The sequence below is a fragment of the Staurois parvus genome, unplaced genomic scaffold (genome assembly GCF_062004578.1).
Source record: "Staurois parvus isolate SC_StPar_1 unplaced genomic scaffold, SC_StPar_1.0 ptg001429l, whole genome shotgun sequence".
In the NCBI taxonomy this organism is placed as follows: Eukaryota; Metazoa; Chordata; class Amphibia; order Anura; family Ranidae; genus Staurois; species Staurois parvus.
The window spans coordinates 51733-61240 of NW_028319225.1; the positions used below are offsets into that span (position 1 = coordinate 51733).

At 40.4% G+C, this 9508-nt stretch overlaps 1 pseudogene; it reads right to left on the minus strand.

Annotated features, from left to right (window-relative positions):
* Positions 1–607: 607 nt before the first annotated feature.
* LOC149436064 (up-regulator of cell proliferation-like) lies at positions 608–5284 on the minus strand (annotated as a pseudogene).
* Positions 5285–9508: the final 4224 nt, after the last annotated feature.

Genomic DNA, 9508 nt, shown 5'->3' on the forward strand with positions numbered 1-9508 from the left:
CTAATTCATCCCAAAGGGTATCTATCAGGTTGAGGTCAGGACTGGTGCACAGTCATGTTGGAACAGGAAGGGGCCATCCCCAAACTCTTCCCACAAAGTTGGGAGCATTAAATTGTCCAAAATGTCTTGGTATGCTGACACCTTAAGAATTCTCTTCACTGAAACTAGGGGGCTAAGCCCAACCCCTGAGAAACAACCCCACACCATAATCCCCCCTCCACCAAACTTTACACTTGGCGCAATGCAATCAGGCAAGTATCGCTTTCCTGGCAACCGCCAAACCCAGACACATCCATCAGATTTCCAGACAGAGAATTGTGATTTGACACTCCAGAGAACACGTCTCCATTGCTCTAAAGTCCAGTGGCGGCGTGCTTTACACCACAGTATCCAATGCTTTGCATTGCACTTGGTGATGTAAGGCTTGGATGCAGCTGCTCGGCCATGGAAACCCATTCCATGAAGCTCTCTACGCACTGTTGCTGTGCTAATTGCGGAGGTGACTCGAACACCTGAATCCAATGATTTGGAGGGGTGTCCCAATACTTTTGGCAATATAGTGTATACATATATTGTGAGTGATAACACAAATACAGCCATGTCTATATTTTATATTAAATAATATTCATTTATTATTAAAAGATTCCTGTAAACTTGCAAGAGCCTGTTCTTCTGTGATTTCCTTCCAGTCTTTTGGAAGTTCAGCTGGCTTTGCAGAATATTAATTTGCAAAATTATTATTAAAAAGTACAAAAATGTATTTCCAGTAATCTGAGGATTTGAGGCTGGTGTCAGGCTGAATTACCCAATCTGGATAGTATTTACGATAGTCTTTGTATGGGCGATATTTTCCTTCTGTGTCAGAATTTATGAATAAAGATTTAGACATCACAGAAGTGGAACAGATGTCAATGGTTAAAGTCTTATTTTTTCTCCAGTGGTTCCATCTGTATCCTCCCAGTCCCTGAGGTCTATGGAGAGATGCAGAATGCTCTTTGTGATCACCACCAGCATTCTCACAGGGGACATTACAGAATGGACATTGCTTACCGCAACCAATCACTTTCTTCAACAATTCCTCCTGAGGCTTCAGTGTAACTATGGTGAGAATAAATTCAATGTCCAGCAAATCTGGGTCTGTTAAAAGTTCCTGCTTTATATTGGGAAGATAGTAAAGAATGTCCTCAGAGAACTGGCTGACATTTGCTGTATTGTGGAAAGTGATCATTGTCATTTCATTCTGTGAGATCACTATTTCTTTGTCTAGTGACTTGCAGAAACTTTCCAGAAATGTCACAATGCTTTCTGTTTTCACAGATTCCTCACTCTTCAGAACATCTTCAATTTTTTCAATGAGCGAAGATAAAAGTTTTTCTTCTAAGGTTTTCAGAGTTGATTGATCCTGATTTTTCTCAGCAATGTACTGACTGATCCAGCGTCTCAAAAAGACCCTATAATTATTAATGTAGAACAAATATTCTTCAACATTCTTTTTCTTAAGCAAGTCCTCCAGCACAGCAATCTGAAAAGCACTTTTGCTGCCAAATATTTGACCGTCAGGACTTTGTAGAATGACATTAATGATTTCCTTGCCGAGATGTTGGATAATATAATCAGTTAACGCGGGCTTCAGGCAGAGCTCACAGAATTTTTTGGCCCTGCTCTGACACTCATCTTTCTCATGGAATATGCTCTCAAATGTGGCCAAGTATTTAGGTTTCAATTTTTCAAGGCAAGTTTTTGGGTCATTTTCTTGAATGAACCTTTCATGCATGGTCTGAAATGCTCTAGATGCTTTTCCAAAGATAAAAAGTTTTATATCTAGCTCAAACTTGGGAGATAAGTGAAGGTCTTCATAAGTTTTGTCATTAAGTTTAGCACTGATCATATGTAGCAACTCCTGAAAGTAAATATCACTGTAATCCCCTTTGTTGCCTGCCTTCTCTTCGAAGTATGTGTCACACATGTCTGTCAAGGTTGTTGAAAGATCTTCTATCTTGTCCAGGTGGTGTGGATTGACTGGATTGTGAGATATATGGCTTTTGTCAGGAACAAATTTATTGATCCCATAGTCATCCAAGCTCATCACACTGGTTAGGTTTTCATTAATACCTCCTCCCTTTACACCCATTTCATTCTTAAGCTGCTGAAGAATCGTTTGGCCAATGTTATGTCTTTTCAGCTCTTCTATTTGTAAATCAGAGAGAGTTTTCCTCCACATCTCTTCAAATTCTTGCTTTGCCTACATGTCACCAAGTTCACAATTTCTTTCCCTGCAGCTTTTTAGGAGATTTGTTATTTCTTTCTCAATCAGTTCCTGAGATGTCTTCTGAATATCTAGAATTTTTAATTTGCAATTCTGGATGGAAACTGCTTCAGCGAGTTTATTAAGAGCATTCCTTTCTAGTTCTTTCTTCAGGAACTTCACACTGTTGAAGAATTCTTCTTTGTATCGTTCAATGAGATGAATATTCTCACATCTGCTGTCAAAATATTTTTCCAGTAGCTTCAGCATTGTATTTTCCTCTTCTGACAGTAAGCTTTGAAGATCATCACCATTAAACTGCATGTACATCTCAGCACTGAGACTGGCTGTAGTTTGATTTCTGATGTAAGTTTCTTTGGTGATCATCCAGCTATGGATCTTTTTAGTGAAGTCCCATTCCCACAGAGAGTATTGCATAGACAGCTTGGTATAAGCTTCTGCCACCAGACTGTTTCTGAAACTGAAGATGAAATTCTCATATTTTATAGCTCCCCATAAGCTTTTTACCCATGGGATGAAGTTACGGATTTGGCACTGAGTACTGTTACATTTTTGTGATTTTAAAAATCCCAGTAAATAATTCTTTAATTCACAAACTTTTTCACTGTAGCCAGAGTTTATCGGAGCCATTGGTGGATCCCCTTGCCACAGTCCAGGAATGTACCAGTTGTGCTTCTCAGGATCATAATCCATCACATCACTGAAACAGGTAATTCCATGTTTGTTTTCCATATTTGCAGCTACTCTTGTCATTTCATCAAGTTGTTGCAGAATTTTTGTTTTGTCCCTGAGGTTCTTTTCATGAGCAGATACATCACAGACATTTTGATGTACAAACTGGCAGCTGGGTTTCTTCCCGATTTCTTTCATCCGAAGAAAAGCATGGACCACAATCTGTAAAATATCCTTCATTTCTGATGTGTTTTCCATGGACATATTAATGATGGTGATATCACTCAGCCCCACCACCAGTGTGGCCAGTTCATTGTCATGTTCATAACTGTCCTCCAAAGAGGCCAACTCTGGAGCTTTCAGGCCCTCAGTGTCAATCACCAGGATGAAGTGACAGTCCAGCTGTTCTTGGAGTTTCTCTTTCACTTTTAGAAGAGTCATGAAGGCTCCTTGTGTGCATCTTCCACTGGCCACTGGGAACTGCAGACCAAACATGGTGTTCAGAAGGGTGGACTTCCCTGTACTCTGCACTCCCAGCACTGTGATTACTCTCATTTTGCATTGTCCTCCTGTCTTATTGTCTAGCTCAGTCAGAACATCAGTTATCCATTGTAAAGGAATATTAGAGGTGTCACCATCAATCAACTCCAATGGGAAGCCATCTAGTAGGAGATCAGCAGCAATTCCTGGAAGTTTGGTGAATTGTTTTGTGGTTTTATTATTCGGTTTATTAACCATGGAATACTCAGCCTCATAAAACTGTCCCAGCTCACGGACAAAATGTTCTATTCCTAAAGAACTGTGTGAGATCTTCTGATCTAGCTGCTTAAGTTCTGCAGTATCTGATTTATTGTTACATTTTTCCTTGTATTCAGACTGCAACAAGGATATAGTGTCTCTTGCAATCGAATCCAGTTCAAATTTCATCCATTTCAAGAAATAATGTTTTTCAGCCTTAGAAAGGTCAGTAATTGCTTCAGTAAAATTTGATATGCCTACAGGAATAGGATGCTGGTATTGTTTTTCGTGGAGTGAATTGCAGTTTTCTTGTAGCTCTGATTGATATTCTTGTGCATCTTTTTTCCCTTGTTTTGCCATTCTGCAAAGTTCTTTTTCTACTTTTGACAATTCCTTCCACAGATCTCCCTGTAATTTCAATGTTTCCTTCTTATACCCTTCCACATCTTTTATTACTGAAGTAATTTGTCTTGCTTTGGCTTTTGCTTTTTGACATTCAGGAGAATTCTCGTCAACAGAGATATGAAGTCCTTCAGTATAATTTTTAGTATTACACAAGTTTCTCCTTTCTTTCTCACAGTTTTTTAAAACATTCTCAATGCCACTTTGAACTTTATTTACCAATGCTGCTTCATTATCTCTGCTGTTTTTTGTAATAATATTTGTTTCACTCATCTTTAAAATTGTAATTAGATTATTTATGTGCTTTAAGGTCTCCTCGTGTATTTCTTTACCCTTTTCTGGAGTAACAATGAGATAAAACTGAGTGTCAGTGTTACTGAAGGATGATAACAGTTTGAATTGTTTCTCAGAAATACTTACAATACATATAAATACAGCTGATGAGATTCGAGTCAGAAACGTGAACTGGTCCCAGTTAGACTCCAGGTCTCCCCGTAGGTTGGTCACTGCGATGGGTTTTGGGAAAACATCAGACTTACCACAGGGAAAATACCAGGATATTTCCACAAGTCCATCAGATATTTTCCTCTCGATATTTCCTCCATCCATATTATGGTGAATGAATATGTTTTGGTGTTTTTGGGCTGAATTAAGAACTTGATTCAGGATTTTAGATTTGGATAGTTTGGTGTCACCTAGTCTGATGAAGGAGAAAATAGGCATAGAAATGTTCACCACATTTTCTTCTCTGAACCCTCTACTTTCGGCTAGTGACAGAGGTCTCCACTTCTTCACAATGTCCCTCATTGCCCAAAGCATGAGGGTGAAGTGTGACCCGTCATCAGAGGGAAGCAGAAGAGGGACAGAAAGCTGACACATGGACAATTTGGTTACAATCTCTTGTTGGAGAAAACTGTCTGAGCAATGCAGGAGAACACACAGGACATCCAGTGGGTGAATAGATTCTGCTGAACTACTTTCCTCTTCAAAGGACGTGTTTTCTTTTGAACTGTTTTTTTTTTCATCTTGTTCATACTGAGTATTGAGTGCAGTTCTGTTCAAGGCCATCAACTTTCTCAAAGAATGCCACGGAACATCTTGAATGGTTTGGGGATGGACATCACTCAGAATCTCTGCTCCAATTTCTAGGATGTGACTCAGTGTCAGTTTGGAATCGGGTAAATGCTCCATATTTAAACTGACAAGAAGTTCATGGAAACTCTTCAGTTTATCTGAAAAAGAGTTAGAATATTTTAAATAATGAATATGTGCTTGAATTGTTTTCTACCATGGAAAGCAATTCCAATCATCTGTTTCACTGGAGAAATACAAGGCCATCAAAATACTTGAAGCTTCTCACATTTTTATCATGCTACCCAGCAGTGGATTTTGGAAACTAACAATACTAACATTAATAATTCTCATAGGTAATGGCCTGGGCCATTTAGGGTTTGTGGGAATGGAACAACCGGCATATTATACATACCAGCAACACAAGCATGTTCATATATTACAAGAGCCCCAAAATGACTGGTTGGCAGAGGAGTCCTCCTGTGCTTATAAAGGCTGCAAAAACTAAAAAAAAAAATATGTAAATACTGCTTAGGCATTTGAAATAATTAAGATAAGTTATAAAGAGAGAGATTCATCTGCTCTATAAATGCATGCTCTGCACCCTGAACATTCTCCTTTATCTTCATCCTTTCCACACTCCTTTCTGAATCATTCTCCATCTCTTCTATCCACCACCATCTCCCTCTCTGGTCACTATCATTATTTTCTAACAATGTCTACTCTCCCTCTCTACGATTGTTCTCAACCACATCCGTCCATATCTTTGCTCCTTTACTCTTCTGTCAAAGATCAGAGTCCACTGCCAATTCCTCCATGCACAGCTCTCAGATAGTGATGGGCCGAACACCCCCCTGTTCAGTTCGCGGTCCAATATCCAAACCTATAGAATGTTCGACTGCGAACTTAACATGAACCAAACAACTGAGCGGTATCTTACCGCATCAGAGTATGTGGCAAGATACCACTCAGTTATTAAAATCCAGCATGAGTTCTATGATGAAGTCATGTGGTATTTTAGTTGTGAAACATTCATTCATGCTTCAGCTCTCAGCTCATTCAGCTGAATGTCAAAAGAATTGTCAGCATTGCCCGACAATTAAAAATATTGAAAGAAAAACGGCATGGGGTCCCCCCTCCTATCCATACTAAGCCCTTCGGGCCTGGTATGGATTTTGAGGGGAACCCCCATGCCAAAATAAAAAAAAATGTGGTGAGGGTCCCCCCAAATCCATACCAGACCCTTTTCCCAGCATGCAGCCCAGCAGGTCAGGAAAAAGGGGGGGGATGAGTGAGCACCCCTCCTCCTGAACCATACCAGGCCACATGCCCTCAACATGGTGGGGTGCTTTGGGGAAGGGGGACTTCCCCCCCAAAACACCTTGTCTCCATGTTGACGGGGCCAAGGGCCTCTTCCCCACAACTGCAGCCTGTGGTTGTGGGGGTCTGTGGGTGGGAGGCTTATTGGAATCTGGAAGCCCCCTTTAACAAGGGGGCCCCCAAATCCCGACCCCCTATGTGCATGAATATGCAGTACATGGTATCACTACCCACTCACAAAAAATAAAAGTGTAATGTAAAAAAGACAGGAGACAGTCTTTAGCAAATCCTTTATTAAAAATAAAAATGAAAAAAATGTCCCCCCCCGAAGTAGGTTTAACGTCAATCACGATGACCGCTGCTACACGAAAAAGGGGAAAAAAACGCTCCACTCGCCACACTGATTCCTGTTAGCTGTGCCCACAATGACAGTTCTTATATATTGTCATGAGGTCACAAGGGGGTTCACCCTGCCCCTTGTGACATCATCACATGCTCTGGTTGGTCACAGTATTGCACCTGACTTGTGGTCAAGTGCATTGCTTTGACCAATCACAAAGCACTGTCAGGGTGCAGTACATTGTGGGATGCGGCGAGCGAACAGCTCAACGAACACATGAACGGCCCATGTTTAAGTCGAAAGTATGCTTGACCTGAACATGCAGCCCATCCCTACTCTCAGACTGTGTATACATCACAGCTCAATGCCAGGGTGGGAGATGTTCATCTTTCCAGGCTCCTCCTCATCTTATCTCATAGAGCACATCATTGGCTGTTTGACTAGCATGACAGGTGCTAAGGGGATGATGCAGGTGCCGATGATTGAAGAAGAGCAGAGGCTGGATGCCTGGATGCCTGGTGCTAGCAATGCTACTGACGCCTCTCTCTCCACATTACACCAGCTGCGGGCGGGGTATATGGCCTAGCGGCCCTGGCCTAACAGGCAATTGCCCAGTGTGTGCTATGGCCAGTCTGGGCCTGTATGGAGGTATGTATTACATAATCTGAAGCCCAGGAACTGATCAGTTCATCTCCTGGGTGTAATGCTGTCACTGACAGCAATTCCAGGACATGGTCTGCAAGAGCTGTTGAGGCCAAGTGCCATTTTGGAATTAAAGGCTGATATCCCAGCATCTCTGTAAAATGGCAAACGGACTCAGCAGCTCTTGATGGCCATGTTCTGGAATTGATGTCAGTGACAGCACCACACCCAGGAGATTAACTGATCTGCTCCTGGGCTTCAGATACTGTAAAACATACCTCTGAAATGTAATGGCAACTTTGAGAATTCCAGGAAAACTCTGGACATGAATTTGAGGAAAACAAGCTTTTTATTTACCAGCTGTTTGACCTAGCTAGACTCGGGTCTGCAAGCTAAGTGCCTTGAAATACATCTTACGTGGTGTATATATCAACAATTCCGTCACAATGCATATATTTCATCGTTACTTTTTGTACCTTTAAAATACATTCTGAGCAGTTCAAGATATAGCCTTTGAGGTTTCACATTTAGATAAAATATCACAAACTGAAATTTAGGGTGTCAGCTGCTAAACTGGAACACATTGTTCCACAGGAAAGCAAACAGATGCTTTTATAAACGTTAAAGCTTAAAGGGGAACTCTGCAATATTTGGGTGCTGCCACAATAGGAGTACCCTGTAACAGAGAGAAAGAAACTGACTTGATATCTTTGAACTTTCTGAGTTTCACTCTGTAGAGATAAATCAATGTTAGGGTCTATGTGAATGGAATTTGGGCCGTGTTGATGGCATCAGTTTGAGACACTTCTGGGATCTTTCAGAATTTGTTGAGAGGTGCATGTGACCTGCAGCTGACCTCCTTCTGATCAGTATGTGATCTGCTTCAAGTGATGTGGCATTCCCATAGACATTTATCAGAATGCAAACCCCACTGAAGTGAACAGAAGCACATTGGCAGAGACACTTATAGTAATCTATTGTTGGCAGATTCCAGTATTTTGTTTGCTGCAGAGCTGGATGGGGATTACAACAGGTCTCCATTGTTCACTGGCTTGATCCAGAGCCCCCATGAGAAAAACCATGTAAAAAAAAAAGTAAAATATAATTTAAAAAAAATACTAATTACATGATAATAATGAGAAATTTAAATTAATAATAATAAAAAAATCCTCACAATATTAATCCTGAGATGCCAACAAACACGTTGGGTTTTTTTTCCCTCATAACCCCTTCATGCTGACTTCACACAAATATGTAGCCTCACAGTACTGGGCTTTTTTCCGTGAGGACGCATATTTGTGTAGCTGTCTTTCTTCTGGGAGCTCACCACACAGCCTGTTCCCAGCACAAAGACTGGGGTATCACTGTCGTTCTAATGATCGGGACCCCTGAATTTAGGTTACATGATCATTGTGATAGCCTCTTATTGGCTATCACAGAGATCAGTCACTGTATAGCCCCCCCCCCCTTGTTTTTTTTTCTCTATGAATGGAGGAGAGAGATACATTGTATCTCTCTACCTCTTTGCATAGAGAAAAAAAAAAGTTTGTTAAAAAAAATAAAGATAAATAAATAAATATAAAAAAAATAATAAAGAAAAAATACCTAGATCAATGTTTAATCTAGTTCAGTGCCAGGTTTAGTGTTTGACTCAAGGTCAGGGTCAAAGGTCAGGATTTGTTGTTTTTTTTTTTGTATAAGTGTCAGTGTCAGTGTGTTTTAGGTAACCCCCCCCCCCCCCAAAAAAAAACAAAAAAAAACAAAATGCACACTATTGTTTCTGGGCTGTACTATGGGTACAAACAACAAACATACACATATATGGTATCGCTGTGATTGTCAAGAGCTGGAGAATTTATTTTGGGTTGATTTTTGGTGGTAGGTTATGGTAGTAACAAGATACACAGAGCTACATTAAAAACAATTATTTTTTTTACTATTTTGGGCCAGATTTCCTTTCATAATAAAAAATTTGCCCTGAAAAAACGTGGTATAATCCACCTGGATGTACAAAGTAGCTGTGATGATATGTACGGATTTACTAACACATGTCAAAG